Below are 23,194 nucleotides of genomic sequence, written 5' to 3' on the forward strand. Positions count from 1 at the left end.
CCCCCCAATGGCTGCCCCTGCCAGCCCCAGTTTGATACTTTAAAATAAAGCCCTGGTGCTCACCAGGTGTTGCCAGGTGGGGGGCCAGGTCCGGCCCTTTAAGAAAAAAAAAAAACAAGAAAAGCCCCAGGACTCACCGTTTTTGCAGCAGCCTTGGGGCTTTGGGGGGCTCATGCAGAGCCCTCTACATGGTGTGGGGCAGTGGGGGGCAGCGGGGATCAACCCCGTCGGCAGGAGCGAAGATTCTGGGGTTTTTGCATTTTTTTTTTCCTCAAGGGGCCGGAGCTGGCCCAGGCGGGACAGCCGTGGTGGGGAGAGGGAAGCAAGGGTTGGGGGTTAGGAGGCTCGTGCAGAGCCCCCCCACACAGCGTGGGTCAGTGGGGGGAAGCAGGGATTGCCTCCCTGCCCAGCAGCACCTGCAGAGTCGGGGCTTTTTTTTTAACAAGAGCCGGGAGCTGGGGCACCTATTGCTGGGCTGGGAGAGCGGGCAGGGGATGGACCTGGCCTGGCTGATTCAGACATGCGGAGATTTGGCAGCAGCCAAATCTCTGAATCAGATTCAGCCAAATCAAATTGGGACAGTGATTCAAATCACTGAATTGAATCACTGTCCCCTGAACTGGCCACGTCCAAAGCAAATACTAACCGCTTCAGGCCTACCCAATAACTTCCTGCCCATGGCAGGGGACCAGACTTGATCTTCTAGATCCCTTCCAGTCCTTTGATTTTATTATTCTATGATTCAAAAAACCACCTAGACAGAGGATCCAAAAAGAGGACATGTCCGGGAAAACCCAGATATATGGTAACTCTAACTGAATGACTGCGCAGTACTGTGCAGTACCATCCCCAGATGGTTTTTTCCAACACTATCACGCAGTAGAAACAAGCCACTGTGCAGTAGCTCGTTGCTACTGCCCAGTAGCGTCTCATGTAGACATGCCCACTGTGAAGCACTGGATGACTGCAAATAGATCTATTGGGGGACATTGAAAGTGGAAGCATAAAGGGAAGGGGTTTTGCAAAGTAGATGGAAAAAAATAACATCTCCTACACATACTGCCTTGCCCAGCTCTATCATTCTGTTTGACAAAGACAGTATTTTGTATTGTTTTTGTGGAAATTCAGTCAAGTCTTCTCTTGCTTCAGGTTTTCATATTAAAATACTATTTGCTAATAGACAACCTTAGATCTCCTGTCCTTCTGAACTTCTTGATGCTCATCAATAGCCATAACAAGTCTCTATGTATCTACTACCATGGGAAATGTAGTTTCTGTAACAGGGGAAAAGGTTCTGATAGCATATCCCATTCTGATTAGGACAAAGTAGAACTTAACATTATCAGAAAAGACCACAGGACATTCTTCCAAGGATGCCTTGCTTTCTTTATGCAGCACAGATGTATTTACTGAGAAAACTTTTGTTTTTAATAGCAATGCCCATTTTAAAACTTTGATCTATATGTTGAGGAATGTCCTGTTCAGAATTCTGAAATTAATAAAAATATGAAATCAGGGCATGAGAGTCTTTTTCACTCTTCATAGATCTTATTTTCTTGTTTTATAAAGCAAAGAATGGGGATAGGAAACCATTTTTGTTGCCTTCTTCTGGACCATCATTAACTTTTTCATGTTCTTTTAAAAACAAACTACTTATCTGAATGAAATCAATCTTGTTCTCTAAAAAAATACATTGGCTGCATTCTGCCTTGATTTACACAGAAAGGTAGACCTGATTGTAGTACATCATGCTACGTATCTTATATAATATCATATCCAGCGCATGTAAGAGCTTATGTACTATAGATAACAATAGAGGTGGAAAGAAAGGATAGTGCTGGAAAAAATTCTGCACAAGAGTTTCTTGGATATTCAAAGATCAGTGATGCTGCACTGCGAACTGCTTACATAGTCATCATAAAATAGATGACTTACCTGAATTCACCAATTCCCCTAGCAGAGAAAATCTTTCAGAGGCTATACAACATTTTGTTTATGTGTACATTTAGATACATGTAGAAAAGCTATTGGGGTATACTCATTCAGTTAGGATCAATTGATTTACAAAAGAAACTGGCCCTCAATATTACAATACAAACACATAAGATATGTTTTGTTGCATATTTATTGCCATGCTCACCCCAGCTGTGTTGGGTTTAGCACTTACATCAGTAATGACAATTTATGTGATACTCTGAATACAACACAATTAAAAATTTTGTGCAATACATATTGTTACCCCAGAGAATTATACAATGGAAACAATATGCATTATTCTTTATTACTTTAGGAGAAGGAGATTATAAAACAGGTTTGTGAGAATGTTTAGGGTTATACATGCTGCATTTAATATATGCTCACTCAGCCTTCCTCTGCTTGGATCCAGATAGAAGGATGTAGTAGTACAATGCAGGCTGCCTGGAGGTAATAACAGTTTTAGGGAGGTCACGCTGATGGTTCATGTCAGCATTAGTATGTTGGCCATCCTTCTCCTTCTTTTTAAATGTATTGGCCTCTGATTTTGGTTACATGAATTCCATTTAAGGCTACTCATACAAATGTCTAATTAGACATTCTAACCAAATCATTAGGAAAATCAATTAGCTACAGACAAAGAGCAGTAATCTCTCTGAGTTGTTCTCTATATGTGTACCCCCTTCACCTTTGGAGTTACAGCAGTCTTTCCACATGAGCTATGCTGGAGGGTCAGCAGCCCAGTAAAGCTGGTTGCAGAGCAGCAGCCCTTACGATATGGATCTGGGGAATTCTAATCTCAGTTTAAGCTCTCAACTCCTCTAGTAGTCTTCACAGCTTTTCACATCCTGTTGGGGGCACTGCCTGCATTCCTGCCATTCTGATACTGGGAACAGGGCCAAGATGGCAAACATAAGACTGAATAAGACCAGAGAACAGCAATCATACTGTATCATCTTTCCACTGTTTAACTAGGCAATCCCCACTCTTGTACATGATAAAGAAGCAGCAACAGGAAATGAGGCAAAATGGATTACTAATTAGGTTTTACATGTTTAAGAGTGTTTTTTCTCCTTAAATTCCATGTAACTTTTTTCCTCCGAATGCCATCTAAATACTTATTACACCTGGAAAAGTACCTCAAAAAGTACCTTTCTGTGATTATTCACTCAGATAATACTAGTAAATCAAATTCACTTCAGCTGTGTTTTTCTCCCATTTACATTTGCTTTCCATGCAGATTCTAACCAATGATATTAATGGAAGTAATAGTGTTGAACCTGCAAGTTCTAACCAAATATTAGAGAATAACTGGAGAAAACAAATTCGGGTCAGCAGCCTGCTTCTAAGACTTCACTATGTCCAGAAATAAAACCACTTCAGAGAGAAGCAACGTGGTCTGAAGAAATGACAAAAAGGCAATGGGCTTAGGAGCCAAATGGCGTGAGTCAGGATTTTGGCGTGCTACCAACTGTTTGAGTAGCCCAAGGCACTGAGTGGCACTGAGTCTCCAGTTGTAAGATGGGTATAATGACACTTTCATTCCTGTTATATGACACCTGTAAAGGATTATGATCATATACAGTCCTATATAAATGCAGTGCAATCTTGGAACAATGAAGCTCTGCACCATTTTATTCAGAGCTGGTGGCAAAGTGCCACAATTTACAAGGTCTGTGTTAGAGACGGAATTGCCATCACAATTCATCTTAATAACATTTTTTCTTAACTACTGCATTTATATCTTATTTTTCAAGGAAGAGAGAGAGGGTAGATGTACAACCTATTCATACCCATGTCATTCACCTTTATCACGTGCAACAGATGCATGATATAATTATTTCACTCCCAGGTAAAAGTTCTGTCTCATAAAGTTTGGGTTAATAATGTGTTAGTGTGATTTACACAGGGGGATGGGTTGGTGTCCACAACCCTAGCCAATTTCACCTCAGGGTAGTAATTTGCTCCATGCAAAAAGGCCACTACTAATTACCCCATAATGTAGTGATGAGGCATTGTAACAACTTTTATTGGGGGCAGCTATCTTAGAGCCTTGTTACACAGTAATTTTGGTCAAATCCTGGAGCTCTTAGCCCCTGGATTGTTTGTGCATTAACACCCGAAACTAGTTTTAAGTGCTCCTTATATAGCTTAAAAATTATGCCACTCCAGGGCAGGATTATCTCTGATCCATGCTACCCAATGGATTACACTAAGGTGTAGCCATTCTAGGCTTGAATTCTAGGCTACACGTTAGTGTAAACACCGTTCCCTCCTCCCCGCTGCCTGGATCAGGCCTACTGCCCCCCTTGCCCTTCCCAGCACTCCAGATCCCTGCCTACTGCCACCCACCCCTTACTTGTGGCTGCCCACACTGTTCTGGGGGAACAGGCATTGGAAGAGATTGTCGTCTGCCCCTCCACACACCAGCCTGATTTACCTCAGTGTGCAAATCTGTGCATGTTACACTAATGTAAAGTGTTGTGTGTCCACATCCAAAGTGAACACCCTGTTCAGGAATATCCTACAACTTTAATACATGCATAACCTCAGCAGTCTTTTCCATTCACTGCCATAATAAAACTGTACTAACATGCTGAAATAAATAAAGTCTGTAAAGGTATCTTTATTCTGACATAATGGAAGGGTATCTCCCAAACCTCAATGAAAAGTGCTATAATCGCATTATAACCCATAGTTGCACAGACCCAGAAATGGTCTCTGGGATAACTCATTTGAAGCCAATGGAAATGGGGAGAAAGCCCAGGTAAGGAAAGAGGATTTCACCTTTATCCAGGTCCTGCAGAAATCAAACCCTTATTGTGGAAAGACTCATAGAGACATAGAACTGGAAGAAACCTCAAGAAGTCACCTAATTCAACCCCTGCCTGAGGCAAGATCATCCCTATGCAAACCATTCCCAACAAGTCCATTATCTAACCTCTTAGCAAAACTACAGTCAACCCTGATATAACTTGAGACAGTACACACTAATTTGCCACAGGTAAAGCAGGGAGACCATGGTGGCCAACATCCTGCTGATGTAAAGGTTGTTCAAAAAATGCTGAAGAGATCTGGAGAAGAGGGCCATGACCCCGCTGTCCCACTAAAGAAGACAAAACCCCCTACTGACCATCAGGTAAAATTCCTTTCTGATCCAAAATATGGCAATCAGTCTGACCCTGAGCAGCAGGACATAACCCTCTAGCTAGGAATCCCTGGGTTTAAGTCCCAGCAGGAGCATGAGCATTAGGGGTGTGTGAAGCGGGACCTATTCAATTCGGATTCAGATTCAGATTCAGCCCAAATCAGGGACAGTGATTCAATCCATTGATTCAGATCACTGTCCCTGGTTAGATTCAGTCAACTCCGAATCTGAAGAGTTGATGCTGATTCGAAGAATCAGCAATTCAGCCATAGACATAGCTTTTAAAGTTTTTTCTACATACCTCAAAGTACCAGGCGCGGCTTGTGATCGTTGCAATGCTGGGGCAGATGGAGCGTCCCACAGGAGTATGGGAGGGGGGGGCCTCCACATGCTCAGCGACAAACCTGGAAATGAACCAGAAAACTTCCAATCCACTTCCGGGTCCGCCGGGGAGCATCCTGGGGGGACCCCCCACGCCTCCCTGGCTCAGCGATCAGCCACACGGGGACCCCCAGTGCCCACCCCCCGCCTCGGACCCAGGAGGCACTAGCCACCAAGCCGGAGGGCATGGGGGGGCCCTCTGGCGCTCCCCGGCAGACCCGGAAGTGAACTGGAAGTGCTTCTGGTCCACTTCCAGGTCTGCTGCTGAGCGCGCTGGGGACCCCCCCACCCCCCGCACTCCTGTGGGATGCTCCATGTACCCCAGCATAGCAGCATTTATGAGCTGCCTGGTACCTTGAGGCATGTAGAAGAAACATTTAAAGCTGTATCTATATTAGAATCACCAAATCTTCCTGAATCTCTCCAAATCGATTCGGAGAGATTAAGGGTTACTGAATTGGGCTGAATCTCCAGTGAATTGAATCAGGGACCGAAGCTTTGCACAGCCCTAATTAGCACCCCCCCAGTCAAAATCCAGACGCTTAGCTGCAGCCAACATCCAATGCCTGTGAGAAATTTGGATTCGGCCCAAATTTTTTTAAAATTGTCTTTAAAAAAACAAAAACAAAAAACAAGCCCAGATGTATGAAGCAGCAGGAGGGGAAAGAATCCCCTCTCGATCCATGCAGCAACCAGCAAAGCCCAGAAGCATGGGGAATACTCCTAGAACATAGGCATAATTATGCCTAGATCATCCCTGACCAGTCTGTGGCCAGCCTCCTCTTGAACACCTCCAATGATGGAGATTCAACAGCTTCCCTAGGCAGTCTCTTTCACTGCCTCGCTGTTCTAACAGTGAAGAATTTTCTTGATATTGTCTCAACCAACTTTGCTGCAACTTCAAGCCACTGGTCTGTGTCCTACTGCAGAAATTGAGAGAAGGTGTTTTCCCCTTGTCTTTATGGCAGCCCTTCAGGTATTTGAAGGCTTCTGTCATGTCCCCTTTTAAGCATATCTTCCATATGCTAAACATGCCTAGTTCCTTCAACTGTTCCTTATATGACTTGCCTTCCAAGCCCTTAATCATTTTTGTCACCCACCTCTAGACCCTATTTAATTTCTCTATGTCCCTTTTAAAATATGGAGCCTAAAACTGCACACAATACTCTAAATGAGGTGTTTTAGTTCAAAAGCACATCACTGCCGTTTTCTGTGCGCTGATTCACATTTCTCTGCTTATACAACTGCATGTGATGCAGCGCCTTGCATGTCAATTTGTGTGCGGAACAGACTCAGTTAATTAAGTCTTCTCTGACCCAGCAGATCTCCAGTGTGTCACAGGATGAAAAGGTATGTGTAAAAATGCCCAATTCTTCTACTGATGCATCTCAAAACTCTATTCGCCTTTTGTGTGGCCTTTTGTGTGGCATCACACTACAGACTCATATTGAATCTGTGATCTACCCAGATCCTTCTCCATAGTGCTGCCATCCAGCCAGGTGTTACCCATTTTGTATTAGAATTTATGATTATTTCTCTGAAGGTGTACAATACTGCCTTCAGGAGTTGCTGGGAGCTATCTGGGACCAGGATGGGGTCACAATTGCAGGAGGGGTGTTGCCTTGAGGGGCTCATATAGTAACTGCCTGTGCTGTGAGTCTTGGAGTCATCTGCCACCCAATGGATTTTCCCCAGGGATCGGATCAGAGGGGAGCAGGGAAAGTACTGGAGTGCCACTTGCAAGTCTCTTCATGTGTACAACTTGGGAGTCACCTTGGCAGCAAGACAAGATTGGCTAAGATAACAGTACCCATGAAGGACTCCTGCTATCACATCCGTGACTTTCTTGGAATGGAAGGGAGGAAGGGAGGGAGGGAGGGAGGGAGAGGGCTTGTTTGGCAAGTGGGGATTTTTATCATTCCTGATGTAGTGTAACTCTAGCGGTTCTCATAGATAGCTGCATGTTATCTCCTGTCCCTGACCTCAGTGTACCCTCTGTCACTGGGGTCCATGGTGCTGTCAAACTCCGGTGGGGTCCTTGCCAAGCAGAAGAGGTGTGGCACTGAGCACTCACATCTGTACCTGTTTTTGCTGTGCCTGCAAAGATCAATAAACTCTTGTAGTGCCTTTCTGTGAGTGCAAGAGGGGGCGGGGATGCTGTTTCAACACCACTGCTTTGGAAGGAGGCTCCACTGCTCACAGGAGCTGGGCAGTGAAATGTGAATGAGGCAGATTTATGTTCCCATAGACGAGGAGATGGACTGCTAAGTGCCCAAGGTCAGGGGAAGGGAGTGGAGAGGGCCTGGCTCTTTGGCGGCACTCCAGGATGGAAGGGAGGAAGGGGGAGGGGAAGTGAATGGGTGATTGGGATGGGAGAGGAACACCTGTGGCAGCTGTGAGGAGACTGGTGTCCCAGGGCTCACATGCTTGGCCGTGGTCTGTGGGGTCGAGGACTGGGTTGAGGTGGAAGGCACAGGCTCAGCCTGCAGGTCCTGGGTTGCAATTTTCATGGAATCAGAGCTTTCCTCCCACTCCTGTGCACTGTGCTCCTTGCCCCCAGTCACGTGTGAGATGTCAAGGGAGCTCAGGTCCAGCTGCAGGTGCACCTTGGCTTCCACATGCTGTGATGATGCAGAGACTATCACCAATAGGGTGGACTCCTCATGGGCTGACTCCAGCAGCTGACCTGTTACCCTGTGGCCCCTGGCGACTTGCTCCTGGGCACTCAGTTGCCAATGACTCCTCCCACACCCCAATGGTGCTGTAGGTATACAGGGTCTCAACACCCCTGTCCGTGGTGAGGAAGCAGGCCAGCTCCTCATAGAAGGGTGTGGTTTGCCTATGGGCCCCAAGCCTTTCGTTGACATCTTGCATGCACTTATACTGGATCTGCATCCACATAATCTTGGCATGGCAGTGCTCCCAGTCCCTTCTGAGACCACATGCCTGCATCTACTGGGCAATGCACTTGAAGACATCCCTGTCCTGGTGCCCTTTCTGGAACTGATGCTAGATCTCCTCCTTGCCCCAGAGGACAATGAGTTCCCTCATCTCCCTGTAGTCCCAGTTGTGTAACCAGGGTTGGGTAGCAGAGGATGGGTTGGGGTCTTCCATGGTCCACAGCAGTGCCCATGGTGTCTCAGCATCTGTGGGTGGGTGAGAATCTGGCTGAGGGGGGGTGGATGGAAGGAAGACTGGAATGGTGGATAGATAGGAGGAGTGGTGGATGCATACAGGCACAGGTCCTGGGGCATGGCTCTCCCTCTCACTGCAGCTGGGTGTGGCCCATGCTCCAGAGTAACTGGGACTCCACTGGTCAAGCCACCTCCACAACCTCAAACTGTCCAGGGGCTTCCAGCTGACACCCCAAGATTCTGGCAATGCCCTATGCCCTGGCTGGAAATTTCCAGCATCTTCTGCTTGCAATATGGAGGCAACTGACCATATCCCACCTCCTCCTGAAGCTTCCAGGAGCATCCACCTGCTTCCCCCAGCATGGATGCTCAGTTCTCCTTCCCGCCCATGCCCCAATACTCAGGAATCCTGTAGCTGCATGCCAAAAAAGCCTTACAGCATGCTAGGTGCCCATAGCCCAGGTATCTGCTGGCAACGGCCAAGCCATAGAGGTCACAGGGTTGCCTCTGCACAGGCCTAGTCCCAATGTTCTTCCCCCTGCCACCCTGGCCCACCAAAGGCAAGCTGCCTACACTGGCTCTTGCTTGTGGGGAGGGAAGGTCCATGCTGGGGTCTGTGTGTCAGGGTACCTGAATCTGGCCTCTGAGATACGGTGTGTAGGAGCCAGTGTAGGGGGTGGGGGGACATGGGAGTCCCTGGGAGTCCCTGGCTGGGTATGCAGGAGACAGGGTCAGGGTCCCTGGGGCTATGGCTGAGCATAGGGGTCCTTAGCTGGGTGTGCAGGAGCCCAGGTCAGCATCTGTGGAGCTGTGCCCACACACAGGTGTTCTCCTAGGCTTGCTGTCAGGTCTGTGTGTACATTGTAAGGTGCTTTGTGATGGGATGAAATGGCACTACCCAAGGAAGCGCGTGCCCAGGGGCTGGGGTTCATGCAGGGGACACAGATGTCTCTCTTTTGTCTGATGTCTGCCTGCTCCTGACAGATGGCCAGAGGCAGGAAGCAGGGCTGGGGAGAGGGCCTGTGCTGGCTTGGTTTTGGAAGAGCTGAGGGGTGGGGCTCACTAGGCATTTGGCTGGAGCAGCTGAGACAGGCCAAGTGCTGGCATGCCTTCCAGCAAGGGAGGATTAGCGGAGGGCTGCAAAGGAGGCTGGGATGCTGGAGGACTGTGGTCTATTGAATTAATAGGGGAACTGGTACAGAAGTTCAGTTCACCTGTCTAACCTAGATCAATCTGATCTGAGTGCACATTGATCCAGGTCCATCTTAGTTCAGGTTCTGCCATTTTTAGACCATTCTATGTGCACCAAACTGTTACGGGTTTAGATCTTTTTCCAATCACGTATACCAGTCTAAGTGTAATGCCGATACCTGGCCTTAAAATCCTTCGTACTTACAGCCTCCTGTTCCAATCAATAGGATGGTGCGAGTCAGTCTCTGGCTATACAAATGCAGTTAATTTCTAATACACATTCCCACTAGGCACTGAAATCTCTCTGAACTGTTCAGGGTGTATATTTTATTTTACTAGGATAGAGCACATCTCTCTGGCAAGTGCTCACTCATTTTGCCCAGCATCTCCTATGGAAAAAATTGCAAACAGCCAATGATGGCGTGCATGTTTTAAGTCCTAGCCTGGATCAAAGCCAAATACTGTGGTTCCATATATGGCAGTTCATATAATCTCTTGCCTTTGGGTGGCAAAAATTCATAATAATTTACCTTGGAGAAAAGGAATCTTGGGTGAAAGCTATTGATTAATCCATTTTGCCAGGAATTAGAAGAGGAAAAAAAGTTCATTAGCTTTTTCTGACTTTGAGGTTACTGGTATTATCTAGGCATGCAGCCTAGATAATACCCAATATAAATAGCTACACACTCCAAGAAGGCAGAGGATAGAAAACTCATGATGAATCATTAGGTCATATTCATTGGGCTCAGTCAATGCCTGCAGTCAGATGATTTCACTGGCTGTACAGATGTCAAAATCTCATATTTCAAAGTATAAGTAAAAGTGTTAAAGTTCAGCTGCAGCACGGACGATTACAAAGCAAATTTAGTGTGCGCGTCACTCTGTCTGCTGGGGTTAGAGTGTAACAGGAGGACCCAAAAATGAGCAAGAAAGGCAAAAGAAGTTTCAAGGAAAAATTTGCCTTGAAGAACAGCCTGGTTAAAGAAGCCCTCTCAGAGTTCCTGGGAACTTTTGTATTGATAGTAAGTGTCAACTATTTTCCTTCCCTTTCTACTAATTTAATGACAGAAAGTGTTTGTAAGAGGACGTGTTGCTTTTCCCTGTACCCTGCATATCTGACAAATATTGCACAGCAGTGAATGAACTGCTTCTACGTCTGGTAAGTTTGCTGTTACCTTATCCATTTTAAATCATAAATTGCTATTAAACATCTATTGTACCTTACCATTTCCAGGTAAAGCTTTTATTTGTTAGTGAATTACCAACTTTTTAGAAATGGTGCACTTATGAACAATGTATTTTCATAATACCTTTGCTTTCCTTTTAAAAAAAACTTGGAGAGATGTTCTTATCTCATGTCTCACAGATAAGTTCCTTTGGCATGAATCAATAAGCCATACTGTACATTTGAGAGAGAACAGACCTAGATTAAGTAATATTTTTTCACAAAGATTTAATCATATAGCTCCTAGTAACTTTCCTGGGAGTTGCACTGCTGCCTCTTTGGCAATTCTGAACATTTACAGCTTTTTGTTTACGGTTTTAACACCACCACATAGCTCGTACATTGCCAAATTCAGCAACTGCTTTGCATTTCACACAATATTAGAACTATGAGTTTCCTGTGAGGTTTGTCTGGCAGAGTTTAGCCACAAAAAGCAGCTTTGTTACACAAAGACATACTGGGCACATCTACATGAGATGCTAACTGTGCAGTAACTGAAAAATACTGCAAAGTAGTGTGTCGCAGCACAGACAGTGCTAATATGCTACTGTGCAGTATTATTAAGCTACTGTGCAGTAGCATCATGTAAAAGATGTTCACTAGCACTACTGTGCAGTAACTCTGGTTACTGTGCATTAATTTAGTACTTGTATTAGCAAGTACCTGTTAATTGTATTAGCAAGTACTAAATAAATGTGCAGTAATGACTGCACAGTAGTATCTTGTGTAGATGCACCCACTGAGATATTATCAGAATTATTACAGTATGTAAACTGATGATTGTGTTATGCTTTCCAAACACTCAGTAAGGTAGGCATAATTCTCTTTTACAGGTGGGGAAAAAGAACAAAGTGTTATCTGGGTAACAGACCTGAAATTAGGATTCTTCCAGTCACATGCTAAGACCAAACCCCTCTCCCTCCTCTTAGTTTGATTAAGTGAGATGAAAATGCACCAGAAAAAGAAAATCAAACAAACAAAATATCAAGGCACCCCTCCCTGCACCTAAATACAGGCAGGTCCCAACAGTCACACACCAGTTGGAAATGAAAATCTCCATCAGATTGTAGCCAACAATCAGGGCAAGTAACAATACTAGTTCAGTTTTCTAATTTCTGCTTTTGAGGTATTTTACTAAGGATCTCAGTTCAAAGCAAGCAGCACAAAGCACTTTATAAACCTGACTTAATGAAGTTTCACAACACCCCAGTAAGGAAAGGAAATATTATCATCTTAATTTTACATATTAGGAAACTTGATTAGAACAAGCTGCACAGGAAGCCTATGGCAGCATTCTGAATATAACCCAGATCACCTGTCTTGTAGACCAATAACCCGAAGATCTTCCTCCCTGCTGCATTAATTAAATTATATAAGTGAAGAATATGTACCCAAGTGCAGACAGAGCAAATGCTATTATTTAATGATATGTTGCATAGGAGTAGAAGGAAATGCAACCCCAGGGTCCATTTCATTGTATATCTGGAAATCAAGCTTCAAAATAGCGTGGTTGACAATGTGACAGAAATTCTGCCTCCCCCCTTTCTTGTTTCAACCTTGAATAGAGCTGAAAAGAGTTATAAATAAATGGTACTAGTTGCTTGCAGTGTGCTGACTGCTTAGCTATCTAAGGGCTCCTATACACGTGTAGGGAGGAACAGACAGTAACAGACTGCAATTACAGCATATTGGAGGAAACTCGATAAAGCAAGGGTGTTTATAGACAAGGCAAGAGGGGGGCACTTTAATTAGCACCTGGATTTATGTTCAGACTGCACAGAGTATTCTGAAGTAAGCTGCAGTATGAAGTTATTTTAACAAGGACCCAGCCTTTTGGCAGTCACTTGGCCTTATAGATTAAGGGGATCCTTAGGATTTATCTTCTCATGATTTGTTTCTCCTGTTTAAAATATTAAAATGTTGATTTAATTCATAGGTAATGAAAGGGGCCCAACTGACAACTGTGGAGAAGGAAATCCTCACAAAGCAAGCATAGAAAAGTGTGAGCTCCTTTAGACTGTCCCACTGCTATACTTCCATACTTTGAAAATTAGACAGTGGTTCCATGCCCTTTTCTTATTATAGTCATGTGGACACCATGTTTGAATAGAAATGGATAGACTCCCTATTGAATGCCAGTGATTGTCCTCACTTTGAGCTGGAGGTTGTTATTATCATCATCATCAACATGACAGCCTTATGTTTTTCCTCTAAGTAAACAGTTTTTGTTACCTAATACATTCACCACTGTAGAATTTAAAATATAATCCCACCACAAATGAAGGCTAAGAAGACCCCTTTTTCTGGGCTAGCACCATCACTTATTCCAAACTCCTAAATGCGTTAGTGTTACCAGCTTTGGAAGGTTTACTCAAACATTGTCATATTATTTACCAAAGTCTGGAATATTTGAAAATTAAATATGAAAATCTTATGAAATTCACTTAGGATATCAGCAAAGTAGAAATTGCTTATGGGGCAATCACCTGACCCTCTACCAGAAGTAAAGGGGGCTCTACCTATGGAGTAGAACAGGTGTAGAAGGGACTGTGTTATAAAGGTAGCATAAATAATATCCATCTACAATGCAGACAGTAGTGTACTGTTGCAATATCCAACCTAGTTTTAAATGAGCAAGCTCAGGTACCAGAACCTGGTATCATTTAGGTAGGGAAAATTAGCCCACATTGGGTCCATGCCACTGTGACCAAATTATTTCCAGTATCCAAGCCCACTTGTTTCAGGCCAGTTTAGGCACTGCTGCACTGCACTACAGTATGCAGTGTAGATAAATTAAAATGCTGAACTTTATACAACAATGTAATGTCTAAAAACTAAACTGGGCAATGCAGTGTGTGTATGGCCAAGCAGCAGAGGCATTACAGTGTGCATTACAGTGGAGATCTCTGCCTGATCATTTGCTGGCATCCTAGCATTTCACTTCCATCTTATTTTTCTGCTTTTGAGAGAATTTCTTCATTAAAAGCAATTTCCTAGAAAGAAATTCTTGGGAGCCCAGCCTGTACTTCTAGGTAGAGTAACATCTGCATCTGCTTACTTGGTAAAACAGAGTGCATTTTCCACCAAAGTATAAGGACAATTGTGTGGCATTTGTCCAGGTTTTCTCTATAAATAGCTTCTTTAAGTGCATTACTCCTCTGTTCCTGTCTTGTGTGGTGTTTGTGTAGTGATTCCTATATATTTGAGGTTTAGCCTTGAAGGGGGTAAAGCTGTAGACTAAGGAGGACCACTGTCTGCCCATTTGGTTTTATATCAAATATCAGGACTTGATTTACTCCCATCTGAAAAAATCTTCAAATTAGTTATTATACCATCTGCTGGCTGTGTAACAGCCAAGCCAATGAGCCCATTATGATTTAGCTGACTTTTCCTTCTTGCATGACCTACATGAACTCCAGTGCATATTAATAATGGCACCTTCCAGCATTATGGATGCATAGTACTGAATATATTTAAAATCCACATAAAAATGTTATGGTGTGATAGTAGATTCCAACTTAGATCACTGATTTCTGTTTATTAAATTAAAAGTGCTTAGTCTTCACTGTAATATAGCTGCTTACATTTTTTATTTTTAAATCAAAGGTGATTTAAATTATGCAATTATCAATAAACCAGTATTTGAAGGAGCAATTAGATAAGATGTGCAGAGTGATATGGCTTAGAGCAATTCTTTTATAAGGTATAAATCAAATAGATAGCAATGGCCTCAACTAACCACCTTGCTAGCCATTAACAACTGACAATTTCCTGAAGGCATCACATGTAAGTAGTTACTGAGATAGGATTTGAAGTTGGATGAGTTAGTTATGAATGATAGTGAAAAGTGTTATAAATGAAAGATGACTAAAATGCATTTATAATTCAAATTTTGATACATTTACTACGGCAACACCTTTTATAAAATGACTATGTGTACTGATGGCCACAGGAATGATTATACAGTACTTTGAAAAAGGGGCTCTCGAATGTCATGGAAATTTCCATACATGAAGACCTCTGGCAATAACACTATGATACAAACATGATAATCACTTATCACTGCAACTCTGAAGAGTGTAGTGTGGGATACCCAGGGCAAACCAGCTCATTTTCAAGGAGAAATATATTTTATTTTTGTCTATCTGCCAGCAGCACAAGCACAGAAAACTTCTTTTGTTCTTGCAAGCTTACCGCAGATTCTGCAGCTGAAATGCTGTTAACAAATTCTGCTGATGGTGTGCAAACCAATAAGAATCTAGCCCCTCCTCTCAAATGTAATAAATGTGTACTGCAAACAGGCATCAACAGTAGAAAAACTACTACTACTTTTGTCACTAAAATGAGCATATAAGGCCCCCTCTACATGTGCAGGTAAAGGCATGATGGGATCTAATGCATGATCTACACAATAGCTCCTACCGCCATGCCCCATGTGCATGGCAGGAGGTATGATTGTGGGTTTGCGCATTAGATCCCATTGCACCATACTGACGGTGCAAAGGGACCCAGGCTCCCCCTGCACCGAAGCAAGCTCCCATGGCTGGAAGCCCCATGCAACCCGGTTGAGGAGCTCCTCCAAGTTTTCCCTCTGTTTCCCACACCTCTGATGTGGGGATCACCACTGTGGCAATCTTCCATCCCCAGGGGTTTCTTGCATCCTGGAGACCTAGGAATTGCAGCAGCCATAATTCCCAGAGTCCAGAAGTTTCACACCCCCACTGACCTTTAGGGATCAAGGCTGCCTCAGTCCCCGATGCCCACGGTTTTATGCTGGTCATGGTGCACCCCTGTGGTTGGGAGCTCTATCAGCTGATGGAGGTATTAGGCACTGGGGAGACCTTGCTACACATGCAAATTAAAGCTTGATAGCCATCACCTATTTAGTACATATTTTCAAGGTCTGACTTTATAGCTAGTTGGAGCTTTTTATTGTGTGATAGCTAGTTTGCACGGGTACCTGATCTCTAGGTAATTGCATAATTAACCCGGTAATTGTGCAATACCTGTAACAGAGGGAGGGAGGAGTGGGGGCTAACAAACACACAGGTAGCAGATTCAGCTGAGTGGGAAAGGATTTTTTAAATGTATTTACTTTTCTAATCATAACTGTCTTTTTTTTAAATCAAAATTGATTAGTTTTTTGTTCCAAACAGTGCTAATATCTCACTGCAGTTTTTCTTTCTAAGTCAGCTGAATACCAGAGTGGAAGAACTGGAAGGAAGGTTACCTAATGTTTTTCGACCCTAAAGTGTTTGCCACAGCAAATAATTTTCAAGAGTCACAGGAAATCCTTTGTTTTTAATGCTACCCAAAGTGAAGAAATTGTGGTCATTGGGTTTTCCAACAAATAACCTTTAAAACTGTCAGGTGACTCAAATATTCTGTACTGTGTTAAGTTTTTAAAAGATAATTCTATTCATCTTTGCAACCACAAACTAACTCAGGGGCTCTTGTTGCTTAATATAGAAGTTCCAGTAAGTAAAATTAGATCAATTGTCAAAGAATGGAGGACCACAGTCTTTTTTGCAGATTCATTTTTTCCATCAGCAAAGTTTGCATCTGCAAAAATAAACTGCAGGCATTTTTTTCAGTATTTTACTTTTTTCTTGTGACTTGCACCCACAATTGAATAGTGCATTCTGAACATGGGCATGGTTTTTACAGGTACAGAGTTGTAGGTTGCTTTTTTGAAATATTAGTCCCTTAAACAATACATAATTAAAAAACAAAATACAACTAATAACATTTCCAAATTGTTACAAATAGCTGGAGGGCAAGTCTGGGAGATGAGAATTAACTTTTTGCTGAGTAAGTTTGCACATATATGTGCCCTGAGTATGCGCTGATTGTTAAAATGATAAACGCAGTTCAGTATGAAAGGAATTTTTGAAAGCTATCTAACCTATCCGTTTCAATGATGACAAAATTTGCTACACTACTTCTAAGCCATTTCTGAAAACATTTAACATGTAAAAAATGTAGGTTATCCAATTAAAATCTTTTTGAATGAAAAATAAACCCCAGGCTGAAAAGTTCAACCACTGAAGGCCAACTTTTGATGTTTATTGCACCCTGACGTCAACCGGCTAAATAGCAGTCTGCCTCATCTGCTTGTACTGTTAAGGTATAGAAAAATGTCCTGTCCCATAAGTCATTATGGCTGCTTCTCTCCTATCCAGGCACAAGACCTCCGGTGTTCCTGTGGCTTAATACACTGCTACACTTTCATACGGTTATACATTTTTCAGTCAGCCTAGAAAACAAAACAGAGAAGCCCCTCAGAACAAGAGTAAATGATCAAACTGACAAAGGAACAACGCATGAATGTTTTTGTCATCTTCAAAAAAACTAAAGAGAAGTTATTTCTTCCTTCCCTTTGTATCCTGCCTCTCTTCACTCCTGCAAGATAGGACAAAAACTTGAATACCTTACAAATGTTTTCCTTTCCTTTCCTTTTCTGCCCTGAATTTTGAAAACCCAGCAGGAAAGTTCAAATAATTTTCACCACAGAGAAATCAGCAAAGGTTGGTTGTCCTGACTAATTAAGGACAGAAAAGCTTTTCAGCATCTAGGGGTAGATCGTGCAATATTAATCATAAATTATGAGACAATAGAGACTTTTCCAGTCTCCCTGGGCAATTTAAAGCTTTCATTTCTCCTTTGTTACATATAAAAAAAATACAGCATTTAAAAGCATTGGATAATTTTATACAGACAGTCTATACCTCAAGATTTCTACTGTATACATTTTCTTTCACATACACCACATAGAATCAGATCTTTTTGTGGTTTAGAAGCTTGAAAGTACATATTTCAGCACAATCCTTATGATATTTACAGTAACATGTCCTGGTAGTAATGCTTTTTGTCATTAAAAAGCAACAACTTCAAAATGACAGTGATCTTAGGGTTTAGGTTCATACTATTCAAATACCTAAATGACCAATTTTTATTCCAAGTATTTACGTCAGTTTTTTTAAAGTTGTAAATTCTGTTTTTCTCATCTATAATTTTCAACAAAAAGCCTAAGTACTGCAACTGAAGATGTGATAAGATGAAGGGTGCTTTCTGCTAGATTTTCTAGCACAGGTTAAAAAAGAATTCAGAAGAGTTCTGTGTCCTAAATTCTTCCAGAGCTATGCCCCTATAATCTACCTGTTTAAAGCATGCCTCTTTTGTTCCTGGTGACATCAATCTGCAATAAGGAAGCTCTCTCATGCACCAACACCCTGTTGTGCTAGGCATTCTACAATACATATCAAATACACCACCAGAGAGCTCCTACAGTTTAATTTTTGCATAAAATGAAAATATCTTGAGCAAAGTTTTGTTTTTTATGAATGAATGGACCACTGTGGAATTTGCACTATAAAATATACCCCCCAAAGGGGTAAATACTTTCCAAGTGATGCAAACAATTTAGTAATAATCTTCCTTCAGTCTGAAAACAGTTTAGGAATCACTGTGGCAAATAACATCCAAAATCACTAACTTGACAAGATGACAGAAAAATACCTTGTGCACTTTCACTTTGTCCACTGTTCAAGTTATTTAGCCAGTTACCCCCAAAAAAGGAATTTGTAAATGTAAAAACAACCTAATTGACTGGCAGACTCAGGGGCAGGTGGATTGCAACTGATGAGCTCAGTGCACAACTGTATTGTGAGGCACAAATTAGAACAAAAAGCAGCTTATTTTCTCAACTGCTTTGCTCCCACTGTAAGTAGGTATGACTGGCTATAATAAAGGGACAGACCTGCTGGGTGCATCTACATGTGCAATTAGCTTGGAAGAATAAACTCCAGCGCAGTTCTCCAGCAGTTCGTGCCAGAATCAGTGGCTTCCGGGCACAGCGTGTACACGTACACCTGGGACCACAGCAGTCTGAGCCAAGGCCCCAGGCTGGCAGCAAGTGCAGGGGGACAGCCCCAGGCTCTGAGTCACGCTGTTGGGTGGTAGAGGGGCTGGCTGGGTCATGAAGGTGCTATGGTGCAGGGCTAGCCAGAAGGCAGCCCCTGTGCTGTAGCACCCTCATGCCCCAGCCAGCCCTGGTCACTGTCTACATTTATATTGTGGCAGTGTAAATTACTCATCTGTAAGACAGTACTTATCCTGGATAGTACTATCCTATGGCAGAGTTATTTAATATGGGTGCATGTGTAGACAATAATGCTTTACTGTGGAGCTACTTACTCAACTCCACTTCAAAGCACACATGTAGATACACCTGCTGAGTTAAACAATGCCACTTTTGAATACTTTAGGAGCATTATATTTTAAGGGAACCCAGACCCTACAGCCTACATAGAAAATATATGCCCTTAAATTCACAGATTCACAGAAGTTTAGGGCTGGAAGGGACCTCGTGATATCATCGGGTCCAGCCCCCCTGCTCTGGGCAGGAAAGACTGCTGGGGTTAAATAACCCCAGCAAGGTGTGCATCCAATTCTGCACTTGAATCTTAGATGCAATCCTTTTTATATTGAAAAAAGCTATTATTTGGCTGCAAAAATCCTGAAATTAATTTAAATGGAGGCACAGTAATCCTTAGCCTTTCTGCTGATTAGTACAAAGATAAAGTTATATATGCTGCCAGAAAAGAATAAGATATTATGCTCAAAAAAGTCTAATTGCTTTCCTTCCCCTGATATTAGTCCTAATACTAGGGACCTACTTAAATCACAGTTTTGCAATTTTCATGGAAACCATGAAAAATGGCGGTTTCTGCAATTACCATGAAGAATGGTGTTTCCTGTGCTTTTCTGCGAAATTGCCTAAATAAAAATAAGGTAAGCTTACCAGAATATATAGATGATGTATAAGTGTTGACAGTGGGGGGGCACAACTCCACAAACCCACCACCACCCCTCTGCTGCCGGATGCTGGTTCTGGCTGGGCTACAGCCCTGTGCCCCCCGTCAGCACAGAACTTGTGCCACCACTGCTGGTGCCCCGACTGCTGCTGGGCCCTGGCTCCATAAAGGTTGCAGCCCCAGGCACTGCCATTGATGCAGAAATCTGGGGAGGGGGGCACATGCCCTCTGTGCTCCCTCTTGAATCACCTATGCTGGAATACAGAGAAAGCGCAGCAATCCCTGCTTATTACCCAAGACAAAGGAAAGGATTTAATATCTGTGAAGCAGCATTCTCAGTGGAAAATGTGCAGACAGCTATTCCACAACCAGCCAAACTACAAGTTATTTATGGCAGTAATTTTATTAGTCTGGGGATATGAAGTCAGCATTGAAGCTACTGGTGTAAACTTAGGTCTTAACCTTTTTGGACTTGAGGCACCCTTCACTGGACTCAAGGCACCCCTCCATGACTTTTGTAAATTAAGCAGCATCCAATTTCAAAAACAAATTTATAGATAACAGTGCTTACAGAGGGGCTGGACAGTGGGGATGAGGGATCTTTCAGGCAGGGACAAACCTGAGCCTGCACTTACCTGCTTATTGCCTAATGTATCACTTATTTCCTCACACCTCTCAACACCCTCCAAAATATCTGGCAGCACCCCAGGGCACCACAGCAGCCTGGTTGAGAATCACCAGCTTAGGCAGACTGCTAAGGAGAGGAGAACCTGGGAGCATAAAATATGATAGAGAGATCTGGCTTAAGTTCTACCCCCAATGATACCCATGCATGTCCCCGTGCTTTCAGCCCTTCTGACAATAAGTTTGCATAAGTGGAACTGAAGGCTGAACTTGAGCAAGAAACTTAAAATATTAAGTTACAATTGAACAGATCAGTTATTCTCAGGTCAGCCTGGTAGGAATTACTGTGCTATTAAATCACTGCTTATGTAATTATATTATAAGGTAACAGGTTCAGTTGTGTTGAACTAGCTAAATGAGGTAGTAGAGAAATTGTTTTTCTCATTTAAAATGGGAGTGCATGGAAGTAATACTAAGATGTTGTGGTCCAAACTACCCAAGAACAAGCAATGGTTATACCTATACATGAAGTTCTTCACACAGGCACACTTAAGCACACTGTCCATCTCTTTCTCTGCGTACAGTTAGTTGAGAGAGAGGCAGGAGCTAAAAACTGATGTTTAGAAAAATGAGTATTTATGAGTAGTAATGCTCCCAAAATCCCACCCCCTTCACTTTCCACCCAGTTCTCTTTCCTTGGTTCCCCACATGGAACAGGTAACTTTAAGACCTGTCTGAAAAAAGATGTCAAAGAGTTTTCCCATGGAGATGATCCTTTAGGGCACTCTTGAATTTTCTCCCTTAAACTCTTGAGTTTTCTGAGCCTGAAAAATGCATGTCCAGCCATTAATTTCTGACACATACCCAAGTCCTTGCATCTCTAGCTACCTGAATAGACTGAACACTGCAAATGGTACCTGCAAAAATCTACATATGCCAGCACTTTTAAACACATACAATCCTTGTCACTATGGTCTTGCCTGTTGTAATTGTGCAAGTGCTCTTTCAGTGTAGCTGCAGAGCACAATGCTTTACCCTTACCTTCACCAAGTATTGCCCTGTTGACTTTTCCATTACAGTAATCTTGTGGTGTAATTTTAAAGCAATTTCAGTTCTGGAATATGCCTTCTTTCCTTATTTGAGAAATTTTATTATGTATCATAAACATGTGGAGTTGAATTGCTTAGACCGTAGTTCAAGGAAATGAAGCCAAACATATTTTGCTTTGTTGCTTTGCAGTCTATGAGCGACTTTAAGGATGTGATACCTAATAGAAGAGAGAACATACAACCTAGAAGCACTCCTTTTATTGTATAGCAGTTGACTGAAGCTGAGAACTTTACAGCCTATAGGGCTGTGCTAGAAGCAATTGTATCTTTAAAATATCTTGACAACTGTAATGCTTTGGCCCCATGTAATGCCTTTGTTTTCATTTGTGAATATAAGCTAAAAGGTAAGAGCTGCACCTGGAAAAATTAAAGGACAGAAAGTTGTGCCACCTCTATGCTACTTTTGCCAATATTGCAATGTTGATTAAGTGTGATGTTTTCAAAGATTACTGGAGACAGGGGCAGTAGGACCCAGGGAGAGCCACCAGCAGGATCAAGCAGCTGCAGAAGCAAGGCTGGCCTGGCCCAGCCCAGCCTGGCCCACTCCCCTCCCCCACTGCCACCCCCAGCCCGAGCTGGAAGCCTGTGCCTAACAGTCTTCTGGCCTGGAGCTGTTTCCACCTCCCGGTGCTGAGGGAAATACAGATAAGGAAGAGAGAGGGGAGGGAGGCAGAGGAGGACTGTGGGCAATTGCCCCAGTCCTCAGGGTCGGCTGGGCTGGCTCCTGCGGTCCAAGTGCTGCAGCTGAGAACCACATAGTGCCAGAGTGCAGCAGGTAAAGGGGGAGCAGGGAAATGTCTGCAGCAAGCGGGGCAAAGGGGCAGTGTGTGGGCAAGCAGAGCAGAAGTTGCAACAGCTGGGTGGGAGTGACAGCCAGGTGGGAGCACGGGGCCCATGCCGGTGCACCAGGGCCAACACCGGCAGGGCCCAGAGCAGGGCAGCAGGAGCCCGGGGCCGGGTTGCCAGGGGCTCTATGGAGCTGAGCTGCGCTGCTTAAGCAGGGAGAGGAGAAAGCCCACCCAGGTCCATAGAGCATGTGAAAGCCTGGCCCCGCGCTCCTGCCACCCCTTTCTGGGCCCCTCTGGTGCTGGCCCTGGTGTACCGGTACAGGCCGTGTGCTCCTGCCTGGCTGTCGCTGTGCTTTATACACCCACTCGCTTCCCCTTCCCTCGCCCACAACAGCCATTTCCCTGCTCCCCCCTTCTGCCACACTCCAGCACCATGTGGTTCCCAGATGCGGTTCCAGGACTGCAGGAGCAGCCGGGACATGGTGCCAGAGCAGCCAGGGTGGAGACAGGGAAGCGGCAGGAGAAGGGAAGCAGTGGCAGATGGGGGTAAGGGGGAGCACAGGGCCCACACCAATGCCCCGAGGCCGAGAGCAGCAGAAGCACAGAGCCTGGGCTTGCAGGAACGCTGGATGGGGCTCTACAAACCCTCCCCCTCCACAAGCCACAACCTTCCCCAGCCACCCTCCCCCCACACACTCACAGCCTCCCACAAAACCCGTACCCACCCACACACCCACACCTATCCACCCCCAACAAATCACACACACACCCCCTCCCCTACACCCCACATACCCACAAAACTAT

The sequence above is a fragment of the Gavialis gangeticus genome, unplaced genomic scaffold (assembly GCF_001723915.1).
Source record: "Gavialis gangeticus isolate Ggan-Ray unplaced genomic scaffold, GavGan_comp1, whole genome shotgun sequence".
Classification (NCBI taxonomy): Eukaryota; Metazoa; Chordata; order Crocodylia; family Gavialidae; genus Gavialis; species Gavialis gangeticus.